This window comes from Tursiops truncatus, chromosome 13 (assembly GCF_011762595.2).
Source record: "Tursiops truncatus isolate mTurTru1 chromosome 13, mTurTru1.mat.Y, whole genome shotgun sequence".
Classification (NCBI taxonomy): domain Eukaryota; kingdom Metazoa; phylum Chordata; class Mammalia; order Artiodactyla; family Delphinidae; genus Tursiops; species Tursiops truncatus.
The window spans coordinates 69,568,432-69,588,551 of record NC_047046.1 but is presented as its reverse complement, the minus strand read 5'-3'; the positions used below and the strand labels follow the sequence as shown (position 1 = coordinate 69,588,551).

The 20,120-nt window shown below is 43.0% G+C and overlaps 1 pseudogene; it reads left to right on the top strand.

Annotated features, from left to right (window-relative positions):
• Window positions 1–14,613: 14,613 nt before the first annotated feature.
• On the top strand, window positions 14,614–14,982 carry LOC101327543 (cyclin-dependent kinase 2-associated protein 2 pseudogene; annotated as a pseudogene).
• Window positions 14,983–20,120: the final 5,138 nt, after the last annotated feature.

Genomic DNA, 20,120 nt, shown 5'->3' with positions numbered 1-20,120 from the left:
CACAGTGAGTGAAGGACAACACTGGGAATAGAGCAGTTTCTGGATTCGTGCTCATTCTACCTCCCTCACTGCTGTGTTCTCACCCCCATGCCCATTGTATAAATGAGGAAATGTAAGTGATGGTCATACCTCCTCATGAGGAGTGACTACCACCTCTTTATTCTACCTTCATGGAACCCCCTTTTTGTTTAGCAGTTAGCACAGAGGAGGAGTCGGTAATTATCTGCTGAGAAAAGGGACAGTTAGATCCATGCATACTAGAAGAAGAAACTCAGAACTAAATATGCACACACACACACACACACACACACACACACACACTCATTCTTAGAGGCATCAGGAATCTGGTTTTGCTTGAATTATTCGAGTCTCTTGTTTCTCTCTGATTTTTCTGCCCAGCCTGTTGCTTGGCTTTGTCAGATATTTCAGGCCAAGACATTTCCAGAATGATGTCATCAGCCAGATCTTCTTTCATATCAGAAATCAACGTCTTTAATCCTGCGTCTCAAAGAGAGGGAAGGAACGACACAGCAAAGCTTATAGACTATCCCGCCGTCACTGTTAAATGGGTCCTATCTGTCTAGCCTTCTCATGGAGGGAAAGGGAATGGACCCACCAGCCAGAGACTCAGTCTGGAGCGTCTACGTTGGCAAAACTCCTACTAATCAGTTAGTCACAAACCTGTGACCTGGGTGTGTTCACAGACTCGTGCCTGCGCTGACATTTCTGATTTTAATCCAGCGATGTGTGTGTTTAACTGAAGGCTTTCATTTATGCTTGTTAGCAGTATTTGGTCTATCAGAAATAGCATATTTAAACACTAACAATTCATCTTGGAAACAAGAGGAAAGACAAGTGTTTGGTTGGCCAAAAAAGTTGGTTCGCGGTTTTTCTGTAAGATGTTACTTTTTGGCCAACCCAATACAGTTTTTGCTTTTCTTGTTTCAACAATAACAGCAAAATCCCCCCAAACCTATTAATATGCTAGGCAAAATTTGGTGATAATATATGTGTTTGTCTCTCTAATGAGATATAAATATATAAATACGTGTTCTTTCCACATGTTCATATATACCCCAAATTTGCATGGAGGAAAATCATTCTATGATAGGCCATGGTCTGCAGGTAACTGGAAGTTTCTATGAATTTTAGGAGTCTTCCACATATATAATTGGGAGGGATTGTCCTCAGAAGACCAGAAGAAGCCAGTCAGATCAGCGGGTAAAGAATTTTGATCACAGTAATAGAGCTAGGTAAGAGATTTCGTCCTGTAGAAGCAAGAACCTTGGATACACTGATGTTTGTGCTGCCGCATCTTCTTTGATTTCACTTTACTTTAAATGTTCTCATAGTTGGAGGGTAAGATGAGAGCTCATCTGGTCCAGCGTTTCTGCAAGTTTTCTGAAGATAAGACCCAGCGGAGGTCTGGGCCTCCGTCCATGCCAACTAAGTCAGCATCTCCAGGGGGAGACTCCTGGCTATGAGCACATTTAAGAAGCCCTCCAGGTAATCTGTATCATTAGGGAGGAAATACTGGACCCAGGTAGGGACCCAGTACCTATGGATACATGCAGCTAGTTAGTGGTGGAACTGGGCGGACACTGACACCCACTCATTCTAAACCAGGCTTTCTCTACTTTACTCATCTGTGTCTTTGATGAGCAAAATTGGGCTTTCTAGAAAGATCCATGAGCAGGATTTAGGAGGCTGAAGTTCTGGACCTGTGTGTCCTTGTGGAAGTGTCTTATATTCTCTCCGTCTTGAATCCCCATCTATATAAGTCAGAGCTAAGATAAGATCTCGGAGGCCTTTTCCAGCTTTCTCCCCCTAAGAGACAATTGGATTTGCTGCTGGACATCCCCCAAAGCAGCGGCTGCTTCTGATTGATATCTAATTCCCTAGCACCCAGCATTTAAACTCAATAAATGTTTGTAGAAATAAAATTAAATATGAATGTAGCACATTGAATCATGTGGTCCTCAATACAAAACTTTTTCATGTTCTTGTCTTTTCCAGGCTTTTATGTGTAGCAGTGATTTTTATAATAGTAAACCTGTAGTAACAGCAGTACTGTCGTGAAGGTTTATTACATATGTGGGCATTTTGTTTCTCTGGCACATCCTTGAAAACTCTATCTTTGGATTTGAGTCAATTAAAACTAAGTCACTATCTTTAAGAACTCCTAGGGAAGGAGCCTCTTACCTTTTCTCCAGTGTCCAACCTGAAATATGATGCATTTAAGTCACATCCTCTGTTCTCTTAAAAAAGAAAAACAGACAAAATTGGTGTTTTCCATTTAGCATATTCACATGTCCTGGGGAACAGACCATTTCCAGGGAAGTAGGTTACGATTTAAAGCCTTACGACTTCCAAATTCATTTAAGAAACCCGGGGTGTCAACCCATCCTCTTCGAGGCTGCTATTAATTTAAACCTCCCGTGTGGATACAATACAGGTGCGAGGTTTTAAAGGAGTCAGGAAATGAGGCAACGGGAGCCATCGGGCACTGGCCTGCAGCATGACTTGATGACTCACAAGATGGTCCGAGCAGGAGCGGGACCAGAGGAGAGTCACCTGTGCATAGAATTCTTCAGGTAAAGCTAGCAGGTCAGTAGGAATTCTTTTTCTCCATCTGGCCCATTTGATGGTTCCCAGGATGATGGGGGGAGCTGGAGAGGACGAGGGAAGTGGTCAGGATGAAGAGCTAGCCTCTAACCAGCATGGACAGGCTGTGAAGTCCTAATTCAAGCTCTCCACTGGCTTCGTCTTGATCATGTTAAGAGGAGATGAAACTTCCCAATGCTGTAGCCTCTGGAACATTCCTTTTTTTTGTTTGTTTGCGGCACGCGGGCCTCTCACTGTTGTGGCCTCTCCTGTTGCGGAGCACAGGCTCTGGACGCGCAGGCTCAGCGGCCATGGCTCACGGGCCTAGCCGCCCTGCAGCATGTGGGATCTTCCCAGACCGGGGCACAAACCCGCGTCCCCTGCATCGGCAGGCGGACTCTCAACCACTGCGCCACCAGGGAAGCCCTCTGGCACATTCTTTATACATATTTTGAGAAAGAAAGGCAGTCAACAAAACAAGGAATGCCAAATGTGTGACACTTTGCAGACCTGGGGAGGGAACCTTTTTTTTTTTAGTATGTAGGTAAATGCTGTGATCATTTGGTCCTTTTTTCAAGATTTTAAGTAAACTGTTTGAAATGAAATTGTTAGCACCAGGGTTGTGTCAGAAAGCAAAATTCATGACTCATCGCTAGGTTTCTTATGCGACCCTGTAGGGGTGTTCTTTGTGAACTGACACTCTCAAGAACATTCTCAGGAAAGATCGGTACACACGTGAGACTTCCCAGAGACCACCGGTTCATTACAGATATAACCTTTCATAGGCAGCGATGCGAAGAAAGATTCGGCTAACTCAGCTACTTGAGTTCCAGAAGATGCCAGAATAAGGCCTTTAGAAGAACATCTGAAGGGTACCAACTGCCCCCTCCCTGCCCAAAGCCATCTCTTCTCCATTTTCAATCTCCCGTTTCCCCACATGGTGCTGACCTCTCTCCAATCCAGTTCCCATTTCCAAAGACTGGAATTTTTGTCTTTGCCTACATACCTTTCTAGTGGTTGCATTCTATTGATAATTCTCTTCTTCAGTTAGAATACAAATCCCTGAAAGGAAAGAAACGTGCTTGTCCATTTATTTGTACGCTTTTATTTGTGGTACCTCATAAAATGTCCTATATGAGCTCAAAAGCGGTTGCTAACTTGACCGATAAGATAACCTTGTCTCGTTGGAGAGTCTGCCTGATTTGGGCACACTTTTCAGACTTTGTCACATCACCACACTTGTACAAATGTCCTGAATGCATCGTGAGTTGCAGATCTGTTGACAAGTCTTCCAGAACAAAAGGAGAGAGAAATTAAAGCTGAGAAGAGGGATTAGGTGGAAGACTCCCCAATATAAGGGGCTCTTCGAGTTGTTTGCATGTTTTGTCTATAAATATGATGGTCGAGATTGTATCTCTTTCATCTGTAAAATAATTGGTATAATGCTTTCTGTGAAATGGGCAGCATAAACATTTGTAGAATACAACTGGGAAAATACTTGAATCACTTCCATTTCTGTTATAGCTACCATCACCTTCATTCCTTCTGTCTGAGAAACTGATGAAGATTAGACTGAACCTCCACTTGTCCAGTTCGAAACCTGTGTCTGGGCCCGGTGGGAAGAACCATAGATCTTGGTGAAGCTGATACCTGGGAACCTGAGTGTGCTCGCCTAATCTGCATAGCAATTTCATTCATACACACCTTCACTTTCCCTTGGCAGGGGGGATTTTGGTGATGGCGGTCTCCAAACAACCCACTTACATGAATTCACTGACAAGCAGAGTTGAATAAAAATGGCAAGTGTACCCTCCCAGCCAAATGGACCAGAAGAACAATCATAGCCAACATAAGAGAATTCCTATTCTAGTTCTTTGGACACCCAGACTCCTAAGTCTTTCATGAAAGTCAGAAGAAAGATCTCCAAGAATAGAAAAGAGTGGAGTAAGATGCTCTTCAGACCAGCTGAGAAAGCTGGCAAGATTTGCCATGGATCAGACGAATGTGTATTTGGGAAGTATTTATGCCAAGGAAACCACTTATACACTAAAATTCTGGTCTTTGTAATAAAAAAAGTTTTGCTTTTTCGAAAGATTAATAACGTCCACAGATGAATAAGTGCTCCAAGTGCCCTCTTTCTAAATGGCTTACAAGTTTGGGGTGGCAGAAAAAGAATGGAAATGGTGATCCACGCTTTGCACACATGAAAATTCCATGTGTTACTTCTGTTTTCTGGGTCCAGCCTTCTCTTCTTTGGGGGGTTTTAGTCACTGGAGACACATGAATTAGTTGCAGAGCTAAATTCTACTTATTCGTCTTAATAGAAGAATGCCGGGCATAAGGGAAATTCCAGGGTGAAGACACCTCCCTAGGGACAAGATTCAGATGGACACACTCACTGCCTCCACGACTGCCACCCTGATCCAAGCCACTGTCATCTTCCATCTGGATGACTGTGCTAGCCCTCCCATAGGTCTCCCTGCTTCTTAACCTTCCTTCCCACCCTTGTTTTTAATACCAGAGCCAGAGTAATTCCTTTACAATGAAAATAAGAGAATGTCAAGTTTCTGAACTCCCACGATAGGTTAAAATATGGGATGCCCAGTTAAATTTGAATTTCAGATAAATAGTGAACAATTTTCAGCATAACTGTCTCTAAAGTTTCATGGGACATATTTAAAACATTGTCCCACGAAACTTTAGAGTTTCCAAAACTAAAAAATTATTTCTTTGTGTTGCTTTCCTATTGCTATAACAGGTTGTATTCCTCTCCTATTGCTGTAACAAACTTGCACAAAGTTAGTGGCTTAAAACACCACAAATTTATTATCTTACAGTTCTGGAGATCAGAAGCTAAAAAACAAGGTGTTGACAAGATTGAGTTCCTTCTGGAGGCTCTCGGAGAATATCTGCTTCCTTGTCTTTTCTAGGTTATCGATGCAGCTTGAATTCCTTGGCCTGTGATGCCTTCTTTCATCTTCAAGGGCAACAATCACATCACTCTAACCTCAACGTAGCCCATCACGTCTGCTTCTCCAACTCGTCTGCCTCCTTCTTCTGTTTCTTAAGGGTCCTTGTCATGACATTGGGCTCACCCCACTAATCCCAGATAATATTCCCATCTCTAGACCTTTAACGTTATTATATCTGCAAAGTCCCTTTTGGCATATAAGGTAACAGTTTCCATATAAAGTAATAAGTTCTTGGCATGAAGATGTGGACATCTGGGGGGAGTCATTGTTCTTTCTATCACAGTGTTTATCAGAAATTAAAATTTCACTGGTATCCTGTGTTTTCATCTGATAAATCTGCTCCCCTCCTCGCCCATGGCTTCCATCTTACTCAGAGGAAAAGACCGTTCCCCTCCACTGGCCTGCAGAGCTCCGCATGATGTGACCCCTCATTCACTCCATTCTAGCCACACTGCCTTCTTTCTGTGACTCGAATGCTTTCAAGCATGCTCCTTCTTAGAACTTTTTCTTGGCGTTCTCTCCCCTCCACTCCACCCATGCCGTCTCTGCATGTCCCACTGCCTCATTGCCTTCACGTCCTTGAAAGTGTCACCTTTTCCATGAAGCTTTCCCTCAATTCTTTCTCTACCGACCACTGGTGCTCCCTAAACTCCCTCACTTTATTTTTCTTCATAACACTAACCACTATCTGAAGGGCTGCCTATTTTGCTTTTATATTTTGTTGATTGCCTCTATTTTCATCTACTCTTTGGCCACCACTAGAAAATATATATATTTTATGCCCTCGTGTATCTCCCATGCCTAAAGAGTCCCTAACACATCAGAGGCATTCAATAAGTATTTGTTGGATGAATGAATGAACGAACGAATGAATGAACAAATGACATACTTCTGGAGTGGATGAAGTTATGGCCTATCTTTTCTTGCCAGATCTAAGAAGTATTTTGTTGCTCATGTTCTGTGCATTGAAGTGAAACCTAAACTAACTATTTTAATAAGCTCATCTAAAAATAGGAGTGATTCCTGCCTTGTGATTTATAGGAATCTATTCATGATTACATAAGATTGGGAGGCAAGCAGTTATTATTGCTTTTGCAACAGCTGCCCTTCCCCTGCTCTGATACTCTAGTGCAGTTCCAAGGCATAACTGCCACATTTCTCATTTTAGTGGCTAGGCTTGGTTCCAGAGAATTAAAATTTTCATGTGGTCTTTGTGATTAAACTAATAACAAACAAGCTTCAAGAAGCCACTTTTCAAAGTCTTCTAATTCATTTTTTCTTAAATGTGGAGTACTTCTTTATTAAATCTTCCAACTATGAAATTTTTATAGATTTGAATGGTACCATTCTGGAGAATTTAAATGAACCTTTTTCTTAGGGTCAAGGGCCTTAAGGGGAATTGATGGAGATTAAGAAGAGAGAGCATGGAGGCTTTCCTTCAATATAACCCTTTCTAAGAATATATCACCATGAGTCTGGATTCCATATTTGGCAGTTCATACAAGAGTCATGTAGAAGTCTTGCTGACTTATGTTTCTGAACCAACATTTCTAACAATCTGACAATAGGGCTTCCAAGAAAGAAAGCAGATTTCAAAACACTCCTAAAGAAAGAAAATAAGGACAAAAGACTATAATAGAAGTTTCTGGAATACTTAAGTCTCTCAATAAATATTCGAATGAATGAATGAATAATTAAATGAACACATCCATGAATAAAAGACCTCAAGAGCGACATTTCTGGTTACCCCAGAAAGTCCAGGGTCTGTGACTCTCCACATGTATTGTGTCTTGTCTCTGTTATTATTTCTAACATAGATATTGCCTTTTATCTCAGGATATAACCACATGGAAGCCCTCTGGCTCAGACAGTTTTTAGAATGCAGACAGTAAACGTTTATGTAGGCAAGGATGCCCCACTCTCTGAACTGCTCCATGGTTTATCTTAGAATCCTAAGCATTTGAAATGAATACATTCCTCTTTCTCCTGCTGACATGGGAGGCAAGTGAAAGATCTGCTGCCTAATATTAGACGGAAAAAACAGAGTTCTGTCAAAGTCATGTGCCTTTCTCACTTCCTCCAATGCGCCAGATTGTTCTCTTCTCCAAATTCTGTAGCGTTTAACAGGTGGAATTTGGCATTTTGACCCTTCATTACACCTTATTATATATTTTCCCAAAGTATAAGTCTTGGGTAACCAACAAGATTGGACAGTATAGCATTGTGGAAAGATTTAAGGCTTTAGAGAGTGAAGACCAGTAGGCAAATCCTGAATTGTGCTATCAGTAGATGCAGGTTAGTTATTTTTCTCCATTCTATTACATTGCATTTCTACCTATAAAATGGGAATAATAACCCACGCTTCGTGTAGCAAGAATGACACAAGACAATGTGTGTTGAAAGGATTAGCAGTGAACCACAACATAATATATGCTCAATACGTATTTATTTTTCTCTCTAAAGCACAAAAGCTGTGACTCACATCACCACAGCTTAGGGAGAAGCAGGGGGGAAGTGCTCATATGTAAGGATGGATTGTTCGATTATAATTTGATTATTGAGCTTGGGAAGCATTTCAAAGTTTTGATTCTCTGTCCTTAGTCAAAAGTAAACTAGAGTTTTACCTTTTATCAAAGGTCAGCCCATGAACTGTAAATAGGACGGCACTCTTCTCACACCAGGAAGTTCCTCTAACAAGTGAGAGAGGATTTTAGAAAAGACGGTTTTCTGGAGGCTATACATGGGAGATATTTCCACCACCAAGCAGGCTTAAAAGGATGCGCTTCTAGCAGCGTAGAGTATTGATTTCTTCTTCAGGAATATAACATCTTTTCACCTTTCAAAGCACCTGGACAAACCAGGTGATAGGTGTAAACATACCTGGGTTTTCATTTATTGAAACTATCAGAAAAGAACTTGCCAACATTGAAATAATGCTTTCCCACCAAAAAGGAACATTGTGTGCTTAAAATAAAATATTTTCCTGTCTTGCTAATACCCGTATCTAAACCTGCTGGGTCTCTGCATTTTTCTAGGTACTTCAGAGACACAGGCTACAGGGGATGAGGAACATTTGTGTGAAATGTGGGTGGCGTGCAAAGGTGTCACCAAAGTTCAGCCTTTGCTCTCTTTAACCGTTGGGTTGGAAGATGCAGCTCTGCCCTTTTGTGGATTCAGAAGTGGGGTAATGTGTGGGTGTGCCACTCATGACGGCAAATTTCCCCAGTGTATCTGCCTCTTTTTCGAATCACTTGGTTATGGGCCATTGAGATTGACATTTATTACCACCTAGGGCTTTTCCAATGCCTGCACGCTTACACACCCACGCTTACTATTTAAAAGTCAGATCGTGTTTCTGTTTTTTTTTTTTATGCGGTATGCGGGCCTCTCACTGCTGTGGCCTCTCCCATTGCGGAGCACAGGCTCTGGACGCGCAGGCTCAGCGGCCATGGCTCACGGGCCCAGCCGCTCCGCGGCATGTGGGATCCTCCCGGACCGGGGCACGAAGCCGCGTCCCCTGCATCAGCAGGCGGACTCTCAACCACTGCGCCACCAGGGAAGCCCCATGTTTCTGTTTTAAAACAATATAAATTCAGCCTGGTGGCCCGCCTTATTCACACAATCAGCTCTAAATGCCTTTTTGGTTTAAAAAGTAAAGATTTATCATCATTGATGATGTTTAGAAAGGATACGATATAGGCCCATCATCATCACCATCATCACTATATACACTTATATAAGCTGCTACTGTGTGGCAAGCATCATATTTATTGAATTAAATTAAATTAATTAATTTATATTATTATTTTATTTCATTTCCATGCCAACTTTGTGAAGCAGGTCTTGACATTATTCCCATTTTACAGATGAGGCTATTGAGTGCTAGACAGGTTAGGAAACTTGCCCAGAGGTCACACAGCCAGTTCTCGGTAAAACTGAAAAAGAAATCATATTCGTTTTCTAACGCTGCCATAATGAAGTACCACAAAGGGGGAGGCTTAAAACAGCAACTGTTATTGTCTCACAGTTCTGGAGCCTAGAAGTCTGAAATCAAGGTGTCAGCAGGGCCGTCCTCTCTGTGAAGCCTTATGAAAGTATTCTTTCTTGCCTCTTCCAGCTTCTGGTGGCCCTGGGGTTTCCCTGGCCAGCAGCTGCGTAACTCCAATCTCCACTTCCACCTTCACACGGCCTTCTTCCATCTGTGCCTACGTGATTCTGTGTCTTTAAACAGCATTCTCCCTGTGCGTCTGTGGCTGTGTCCAAATTTCCCTCTTCTTATTAAGGACACCAATCATATTGGCTTAAACCAACCGTAATGACTTTGTCTTAACTTGATTACATCTGCAAAGACTATTTCCAAGTAAGGTGATGTCTCATCCGCAGGTTCTGGGGGTTAGGACTATTAAGTATCTTTCTTTGGTGAAGGGGATAGGGACACTATACTACCCATAACAAAAATCCAGTCCGTCTGGCTGTAGAATCCATTTTTTCATGGATTCTTCCCTGGAGGCAAATTCCGAAAAGGTTTTGCTCGGTGGGAGTGGACAGACTCTTGAGGGATGCACTCTGCAGAAAAGGGTGCTCATTGAGGTACAGGATTTCCAAACTGTTTGTCCATCAGCTGACTCTACAGAGACCGTTCAAACCCACCAACAGACCAGGACTCTACTAAACAAAGAAAATAAGTCTGTACCAAATTCTGACTCGGGGTTCCTTTTACTCCCCAACTTTCACCAAAACTCCTTGGCTCCTAACGGTCTGCAACAAGAGAAAGCAGGGGCTTCCTCTACGGACTTGTTGCCCACAGACCGCGTGGATGGGGCAGTGGCTAGAGAGCCACGTGGTTGTTTTTTGAGGGGCAGGGGGCGAAGCTGCTGAATCGACAGGGTCTGGGCGCTGCAGCCTGGAAGAGCTTCACCTGTCTCAATTCCTCTAGGCACAGATTCCTGCCACTAGACTGCTGGGGTAGCCAGACTGGAATCTTTTTAAAGGTTAGCAACTTTGCCTGATGCCATCTGTCTCTCTCTCTCTCTTTCTCTCTCTGTGTGTGTGTGTTTGTGTGTGTGTGTGTGTGTGTGTGTGTGCTTGCTCCTGATTCTGTACAATGTGCAAATTTAGAGCTTCCTTGGAACAATGCCGAGGGAGCAAACCTCAGCTCTGGCTTTCAGTCACCCCCAACTCTTTGTGGCAGCAGAGAATGGTTGGAGAATACAATGACGTGAGTAACTGGGACAAAATTTTACACACTGCTAAGGGACCCTTAATTTTTCTGTTGGGGAAATTGGGGACTACAGAATTTAGTGCCCGACCAAGGTCACACAGCTAGTGAGAGGCAAAACTGACACTAAGCCTTAGGTCTCTCTGATTCCCAATCTAGAGATCTCTTCAATAAATTAATGAATCGGTGCATTTTATAAACCTTTTCCTTTTCAAAGGGCTTTCAAAAAGCATTTCATCTTTTCCTCCCCACCACGTAGTAATAAGAGAATTGATTCGAATCCATTAAGAGTAGCTCAGCGCCTGGCATATGTCCTTCGTACAAACCAACCTGAATTCAATTCTGCAAATGTTCTCTCTCAAGTCTCACATATTTTTGTTTATTCCTCTGTACCTTTGTATTCTGTTGAGGGTTAGCAAAGTTCAGAATTTGTTTTCCAAGCAATGGATGGTTCGGTTCCTGATAAGGGTTCCATGCTCTCCAACGCTTCCTGGAACTCACTACGGCAATAGACCCCAAGGCGACTGCCCACGTGCTTACGACCGGCAGTCGCTGCCTTTATTACTTTAGAGTCCTCATCTCCCTCTCTGTTTCCGAGCTCATCTTTCTACCCCTGGCGGTTGTGGCTTTTGCCATTGCTCTGCCATAAGGTATCCGAAAACAACACAGGCTCTGAGTCATACAGATGTGGCTTTGAACCTGGCTCTGTCACTAACTGAGCACGTGACATCTGTGTTCCCACAGGTACAAAATATACCACAACAACAGAAGATATGCAACCTTTCTTAAAAAGGTGTGATGGTTAACAGGATAACAAAGGTTGAGCGCCTGGTACATAGTAGGTATTCAATAAATACTAGCTCCCCTCTAAGAAACCACATGGGAAGGTTGTGTTGATGGTCCGTGCTCCTTTACCTCGGCTAATGTTTGAGGTTATTCAGATTATGAAACGATAGAGGCACATGTCGTATCAGCATTTAGAGGAGTGGTTTTGACACTCCCTGAAGGAGATGTATGGGTGGGGCAAAAGCATAGCAAAAATCCCAGCAAGATTGCATGATATCTGAGGACCCTTCCAGCTCTGCTACCATATGATGCTAGTAGTTGCCAGTGAATACTTTTTAGAAGAGCCTGAAAGAGATTAGGACAGTAAGAGAGAGAGCTGGGGACAGTTGGAAAACTATGTATCATTGACTAAAAGAAAGAAGGTTGAATTTGTTGCACGTCAGTCATATGCCAGGTACTTCTTACTTTGTGTTTTCACAAATGTTATCCCATTTAGTGTTCGGAAGAACCTATAAGGTACGAATTATTATCCCATTTTTCAGATGACAAAATCTAGGCTCAGCTTGTCCTAGTAGCTCATCTAAGTTGTGCAGCTCGTTCAAGATGCCGAGAAATATGAATTCAGGTTTCACGTTCCATGGTGTCTCTTAGGAAGGCTGAGCCGAGCAACACGCTGGCGGGGCTCAGGCTGAAGGTTTAGAGAAAAGGATTCAGGCAAAGCTGGGAAGCCCCAGTCACTGCTCCCTTTACCTGACTGCAGTAGCAGATGGTTTCACCGGAATAGGGACACTTGCACCCCTCTCTGGGCATTTTTTTGAGATGATAAATGACACAAGGAGACATTTTTGGGCGAAGGGATTGCAATCAATAAGACCAGGTGTCCTTGTTGGAGGGCATGGCCAGGTGATGCTGAGTAAATATTCCTGAGGTCCCGTGAGATTCTCCTCCCTGACCATCAGTACAAGCCCTACGAGTGAATGCAGAGCAGATAGGCGCCCATATCTGCAGTCCATTATGGCATATAAGCAGCCCCAACTTATTTCCAGGGGATGAATTAGACAAAATGGCAACGACCATTGGAAATGAGAGAAATTATGTACAAGATTTATTCCTTATTCAAAATGATTTGATCTTCCTTACCATCCATGTAATTTATTTCTTTGAATTTTGGTCTGTTTTTCTTCACAAAAGACTTATAAGACCTAAGCATTTATATTTAAATGTCTTGAAAGGAAAATAAATATCCTCGCAGGGTTATCTGCTGTACAAAAATCAAATCCTCATAGGTGGCTTTGGAAAAGTCATAGTCTAACTTGGTATTTTTGTTTCTCAAGTGACCCATTAGAATATTTTTCTGATGCACTTGAAATTGGTAATTTTATTTATTAAAGGTCTTTGAGTCTATAAATGCTGACTTAAAAAAATAGAAATTACTGTAACTGTGGATGTCTTTCTCCTTGAACTTGGTGATCAAGGTTGGGGGCAAATACCGGGATGAGTCTTGTTACCCCCAAACCACTCACCTAAACCATTGCCAATTTCCTTCCAGCCCAAACTAGTAATAACTTACACCTGAGTTAAGGAACTCTTCACCCTTGGTTTGTAGAGCTTCGCTGAAGACCAAAGAGTGGCCTGAACCTCTGGGTCCAGTGGGTGTCACTTCTAGATGAACCATATTTCTTGGGCTTTTTCATTAGCCTTGGATGGGCGGGTACGTATTTTTCTCTACCAAGGGAAAAACTGTTTCAAGAACCAAAGTAGAAAACATCTATTTTTCTTTGCTCTTTCTTTTGTTTCCATTTTATCAAATACCATCTGGAAAACATGGAGAGACATATTGTGATATATGAATGTGTTCAGCATCATCGCTGGAATAAAGAGAGTTTAAAGCATAGTAAAGGGAAAATTATAGGATGAGCTGGTGGATTTTAACAGGCTAATGATAGGATCACCAGCCAGTTCCAAGTATTCCCTAAAGCTATATGTGTATTTAGCTGTTTTTCCTTTATTATTTGTTGAGTTTCAGGATTTATGTATGTATCTTATTGAAAACACAGAAAGATACCCTAGTAATTAAAGTTAGGCTGGCTTTTATCATTTCAATAGAATTTAGACAGCAAGTGACTACATTACAGGCAGTTGGCCTAGAGATTAATTTATGCTAGTTCCATATACATGAGTGCCTCCAAGTTTATATTATTTTAACCCAAGTCACTCCCGGGGATTGGAAGGAAAACAAATGGTTGTTTGCTGATACCCCCATGCTATATTATTGTGGCATTTGTCCTCAGCTAGTGAGATCTCTTCTTTTCCCAAAGTACCCCTAATGGGTTTGATAATAAATGCCAAGAAATTTCTTGGAGACTGCCTGTTTTATAATCGTGACAGTTTGGGGATTACAGGACAGCCAATATCTAGTCCCTATGGCGTGCATTCACTTAGAAGGGCTTGGACCTCTGCAAAACTCTTTGAAAGATCACATCCTTCTTGGGCTTTGAGTGTTTGTGTCCTGGGGTGTTTCAGGGTTGACCCTGGACAGCACTCGTGGTTATTAGTTCATGGTGTTCTTGGGAGGCGTTTGAAGTCAGCTGGAGCCCTGCTGATAGAGCTGCTGAGTGCAGCGTCGTATCGACACAATTTCATGATGTGTTTGCATCGAGGGCTCTGGTGCCCTTTCTGAGTGAGGTAAGCACTTTTGGAGCCGGTGTTGACAAAGTTATCTGCTTGTTACCCACTTTGTAGGAGGCTTTCTCTTCTCCTGTTTCCCAGATATTTTTCCCTCTTAGTTTCTCCACCAGTGATACCTTCTGATGTGCATTATTGGTGCTTATTGTTCAACGGTTTAGAAGTTGAAATGTAGCCAGAGATTTTCTTTCCATACGCCATTAATGATGTAAACCAGAGAGCTTCCTGCAAAGAAGATAGGAAGTATTCTTTACTAAAATGCTGGAGTTTTTTCGTTTCATTAAACTAGTTTATTTATTTCATTCATCTAGGGACACTCTAGATTTCTGCGGCACCCAGGAGTTGGGGATGTCCTACAAACCCACCGCCCCCGCCCCCAGCAGCACCCCTGGACCCGGCACCCCGGTCCCTACAGCCGGAAGTGTCCCATCGCCGGCTCGACGCCAGAGCCGCTGCCCCTTTCAGACCACTGTTTAATGACTGTGGACCGCCCTCTATGGGCTACGTGCAGGCAGTGAAACCACCTGGTGCCCAGGGCTCCCGGAGCACTTTCACTGACCTGCTGTCAGTCATAGAGGAGATGGGCAAAGAGATCCGGCCCATCCGACCTATGCTGGCAGCAAGAGTGCCATGGAGCACCTGAAGAGAGGCACCATCCATGCCCGGGCCCTAGTCAGAGAGTGCCTGGCAGAGACAGGGCGGAATGCCCGCGCATAACAGGAGTCGACGCTGCCTCAGCATCTGGACCTTTCCGGGCCACTGCAGAGCACCTGCTTCTCCCTGGCCTTCACCCCGAGTTGCACTTCCCATCCTGGGCTTCCTGTCCTGTGTCCTTTGTTGGGTGGCCTCCAGGAACCAGTGGGCGGCTCTCACTCCAGTCGGCAGCACTAACTGGAAACCCCCAAAGGAGTTAGCAGCGAGGTCACTGTGAATCCCACCCGTGACCTGCCAACAGTGTTGATCCAACTGGAGCTTCCTCCTCTCTGGGGCCCGCACCACTCAGCACTTACCCAGGACTTCTCACCACTTTTCCCAGACCCCTTCTCCCCAGCAGGGCCTCAGAAGGCCTGTCGCCTCCCAGCCCTGTCTCCTGGGCCGTGTGACTCTTTTCTCAGTGAGTCTCTTGCTAAACATGCCCTTTTTGTATAAGTAAAAGATAATTTGGAAAAAAAAATTGATATTCATTAAATAAAAATAATATAGTTTTCCCTACATTTATTTGAAGAACTGCTCCTTTGATTAAAATCCTGAAAATCTGTAACCATAGTGGGGGAAACAGTTTCACTTTGACAGCAGTAACCGCACTGGCCTGAGAGTGATTCCTGTCCCACTACTAGAGGCTGATTCTGTCCCAGAAACACTGGGCTCAGGGGAGGAATCACTGCTTTGCTTTGCCACATGAGAGAGAGGTGTCTTTCCTCCAGCCTGTATCTTTCTGATAGCAGATCTAGTCTTGTGGGCGCCCGTGAAGTCAGAATCCCAGTTCTGCCACATCCCGTATCCCCGTGGGCAAGTTTCAAATCGCTCTGGGCCTTGGCTTTTTCTGTCTGTAGAAGGTTAGTTCCTTTGTCTCCAGCTGAGATGAGGATTGGGTGAGAATATGAATGGAGAAGGTCTGGCACGGTTGCCAGCCCTCTGGTGGCACTCCATCCAAGTCAGTTTCCTTTTCCCTCTGGGGAACAGTCCCCATGACTATGCTTGAGGACCATCAAGGAGCAGCCTCCGACAGGGAAGCTCCCTCCACCCTGGACCCACCCAGCACGTGCACTCAGAGGCTGTTTCATTATCTACCACAGAGTTTGAAGTTCTATACTGGTGGTCTGTCCTTTGGTTGATGGGCCAAGATGACATTACGGTTCAGCAATAGCTGTTTCTTCTCCCTGGGGCATGACTAAACTTCAGTGTTCCACTGAGGTCAGGCGTGGCCATGTTAGCAGGTTTGGCCAATGACATGGGAAGGAAAGCCATGTCACTGTCACTTCCGGACAGAGCCTGGTGAGCCAGTCTGTGCTTTGCCACACTCTTTCCCTCTGCCACACTGGCGGGTCAGATTCCAGTTGCTGCCAGCTGGGGTCCCCTCTGCAGTTCACCTCAATCAGCAGGTTTTCCTTTCCCCACTGAATCACACTGGACATCCGGTGTGAGTGTGGTTATAATCCTTCATGGCTGTAAACCCCTGAGTTTAGGGGGTTGTTTGTCAGTGCAATATAACCGAGGTATCCTGACTGATGCAGATGATAATGATGGTTATGAGGTCTTTAAGATATTGCATTAAAATTCAAGTTGTCTTGGAAAGAGTAGCAATTTCAGCCTTTACCGCCTGAAATCTTAGAGTGGGAGGGGATGAAAAGATCCAGGGAACAGCAATTGGTGTGACTGTGACACAGAGAGAAATGTAAAGGATAGAATGCTGAAAGGAACTAGGAGAAGCTGTCAAAAACAGACTCTGCACACTGCTTCCAGTGGCCCTTTGCCAACACTGCCTGGGACCCGGAAGGGCAGAGGCTGCAGTGAGCACCTGAAGCAGAGAGCTCTAATAGGGACCAGGAAGCACGGATTTCAAAAAGCCTCTGGAGGTGCTAAGTAAATAGGTCGTGTGTTTAACTTTTAGTTTCAATAAAAACCAGGTCTTAGTCCAGTGGTTCTCAAACATGAGAATCGTCATCACTGGGAAGGGTTGTTAAAACACAGGTGGCTGGGTATCAACTCCAGAGTTTCCAGTTCAGGAGGTCTGAGGTGGGGCTCAATAATTTACATTTCTAACAAGTTCTCAGGTGATATTGATGCTGCTGTTCCAGGGACCAGTCCTTGAGAATCACTGTCTTAGTCCCACAAGGGAAATTAGGGATTCCCTCCTAGAAGTGAGAAAGGGAGACAGCTGAGAGCGAGTGGCCACCTTGCTCAGCACAAGCTTGTTCTCCAGGTGACTCCTGGCTGAGTCGGCCCAGGCCAGCCCCCTGTGCTTCCTGCCCAGGATGCTACAGAGGGCGTTCCCAATTGTCTCTCCACATTGTTTGAGGATATGTCTAAGTATCACCTTCAGAAGTGTAATGAAAGGGAGGAATAGGTAACTGGCTCAAGCTTAGGAATTTTAAGCACAATAATTCAAACAGAGAGTTGAGAGAGAGGGAGTGTTTTCTTCAATTCATGGGCCACAAGACCTGTGGGGTCTCCGAAAGAGGAGGGCTTGACAAGCCATATTTTTATGGAGCCCCGTGGGTATTAGGAATACTGAATACCGAGAAATATGTGTAAACAGAGAAGATATTAAATGAATTCTACATTCCGGAAGGGTAAAAATGCCATGAAACGTTCTCTCCCAGTTCATCAAAAAAAGAAATCACAGAATCTGTGAAAATATTTAGGTAGCTTACGTGGCCCTTGCAGGATTGCAGTTTTTCCCACTTGTGGTTTGGGGACCAGAAAGGAAAAGTAATCCAAGCTCTCACATAATCATTAAGAGACACATGGAAACAGGAAATGAACTATCTATTAAAAAATAAAGAATTATGTCAAAATAATTTTAAAATTGCAAAGCTAATTCATAGTTTCACAAGACAAATGAACTTTGGAATATATGCAGTGATCTAAAAACTTGCACAGCTTCTTTAAAAAAGGATGGAATAACTAAATATATATATATGGTGACTAAGCATATTTATTCTTGTAGGAAGGACAAGACTATGCCAGATAAGGAAAGTTCTTTTAAACTGAATCTAATTATCTTGAAAGGTGAAGGATAGTTTTGCCTCACTTTTTCAAATGGTAACTTCCATTTTTATGTCTCCTCTGAGTCTCATGGTGTTTTGCCAGCATTAGATTTCTGTAAACCTAAGAGAACTGACAATGTGATTGCGTCCTCCTCCATGTAAATAAAATGTAAAGAGGACTTCTATGTAAATAAAATGAGAAAATACTCTGCCTGGAAAAATAGCATAAACTCTTGCAGGAAGGCGTCTTCCACTGCTCTCAGTAAAGGCCTAAAGTAATTCTCCACATAGCTTTGTTGTATTAGCAACTCATGATCATGAGTTGATGATGAGCACCTCAGAGTAATAGGCCAATCATGGGATGATATTCATTAAAAATTGTGTCTCCTAGATAGAGGAAAACATCCAAGTGTGCTAGGGTAGAGCAAGCTAATGAATCCAGGGAGGAATCCCCCAGTATTTGCGGTACCGACTTTCCAGGAGGTTAGATGAAACTCTCACCAGTTAACTCCCTGTTCTTTTAAGGATGAAATTGAAATTTCATAAATCTCCATGGCTTACAGAAGTGAAAAAACAGGACCAACAATCAGTTTTCTAGGGTTCTAGTTTCATTAGTTAGGATTATGCAAGTTTGCATTATGGCTTTTGTGACCTTAGGCCCTTTGACCTTCAAGGGCTACATCATCTATGAAAAAATGATTAAAAATGATATTTTATAACTGTGTTGGTATAAGACAAAAATACTAATGGACTCATTATTGAATATTTTTATCATATTCATTTTTTTCTTCTGATTTTAAAGTAAAATGAAAATAATTTTGTGGACTCCTGAAAGTGCTGTGGGCCCTAGGTATATAGTACATGCTCTGTCTAATCAGGTCCACTCCCAGACTGTGTTTGACTGCAAATTAAAATTAAAAAACAAACAACAACAACAAAAAACTTCACTAACATCTGGCTTATTAGCACATAGTCTTCACGTAGGATAATGAGAGCTACATGAAGCAGAACCCCAGCCAACTCACAGATACATCCATGAGCCCAGGCATACCTGGCCAATATCAGCAAAATCCCATTGACACAAGAGAAATTGTTGCTATTTTATGCCACTAAGTTTGGGGTAATTTGTTATGCGGCAATAGCTAACTGACATATAATGCTTTAGCAGCTATTACATTGAGTTGGGATTTTTTTTTCCCCATAATGCAATGTAACGTCACTGAAGGTTTTAAAAGGGGAGTGCCTGCTCTGATTTACTTTTGACAAAGTTCACTCTGCCTGTGGAGAAGAGATTGGAGGGAATCTAGAGTGGAGGACAGGAAACCAGTAGGTGGCTACTGCAATAATCCTGATGTGGAAAGATGACATGATGGTGGTTAGGCCTGGGGGGAGGGGTGGAAATGGAGATGCAGAGAAATGGATGGGAATGCATAATATACATATTCAAATTCTATTCTAGGTCCTGTGGAGTATGTGAAAAGGCACAAGGAATTATAAGACCATGCTGTGTCTTAATTGAAAGGATGAGAGGTAGATTGTTTCTGAAGCGAGGAATGCTGAGTTAATTAGTGGCTTTTCTGATCCCACCCAGAAAATCCTGCTAAATGTTCCTAAACTCACTGAGGGCCAGATTCAACTTTTGAAATCTGTTTGTGGGAATCAAAGATAATGGCAGAAGCAGATGGCTGTGAAGGATGCTATGGTGTAACATTTTGTGGGTTATATTTTAACAGGATGGTAACTGAGCTTTCTGAGTTTGTCTGGTCTCTTGCCCTCCTCAAAATTCTCCATCCATCTCTCTGTCTTCTCTCCATTTCTATAATTTGCAACAATTTGATTTTCTCTTGAGGAAATCTACATTCAGAAAAGTGAGAGATCGTGAAGGGGCTGCTTGTTTATCTTTAGTTCAACCAAAGAAATGCTCCAACGTAACCACACCCTGATTTCACTTTGGGGTATCACGCAATTACAACATGCCATTTCTTTATGAAATTCGAAGAAACATCTCACAAATGGATTCTTAATTCATTTCCTAGAGGCATGCAGGGTTTGCTGTGGTTATCAACAGTTTTCTTGTTCTAAGGAGTGAACTGAGGTATAGCAGTAAAGCAGCTTCCTAAACACATTTGAGGCAAAATTGAAAAA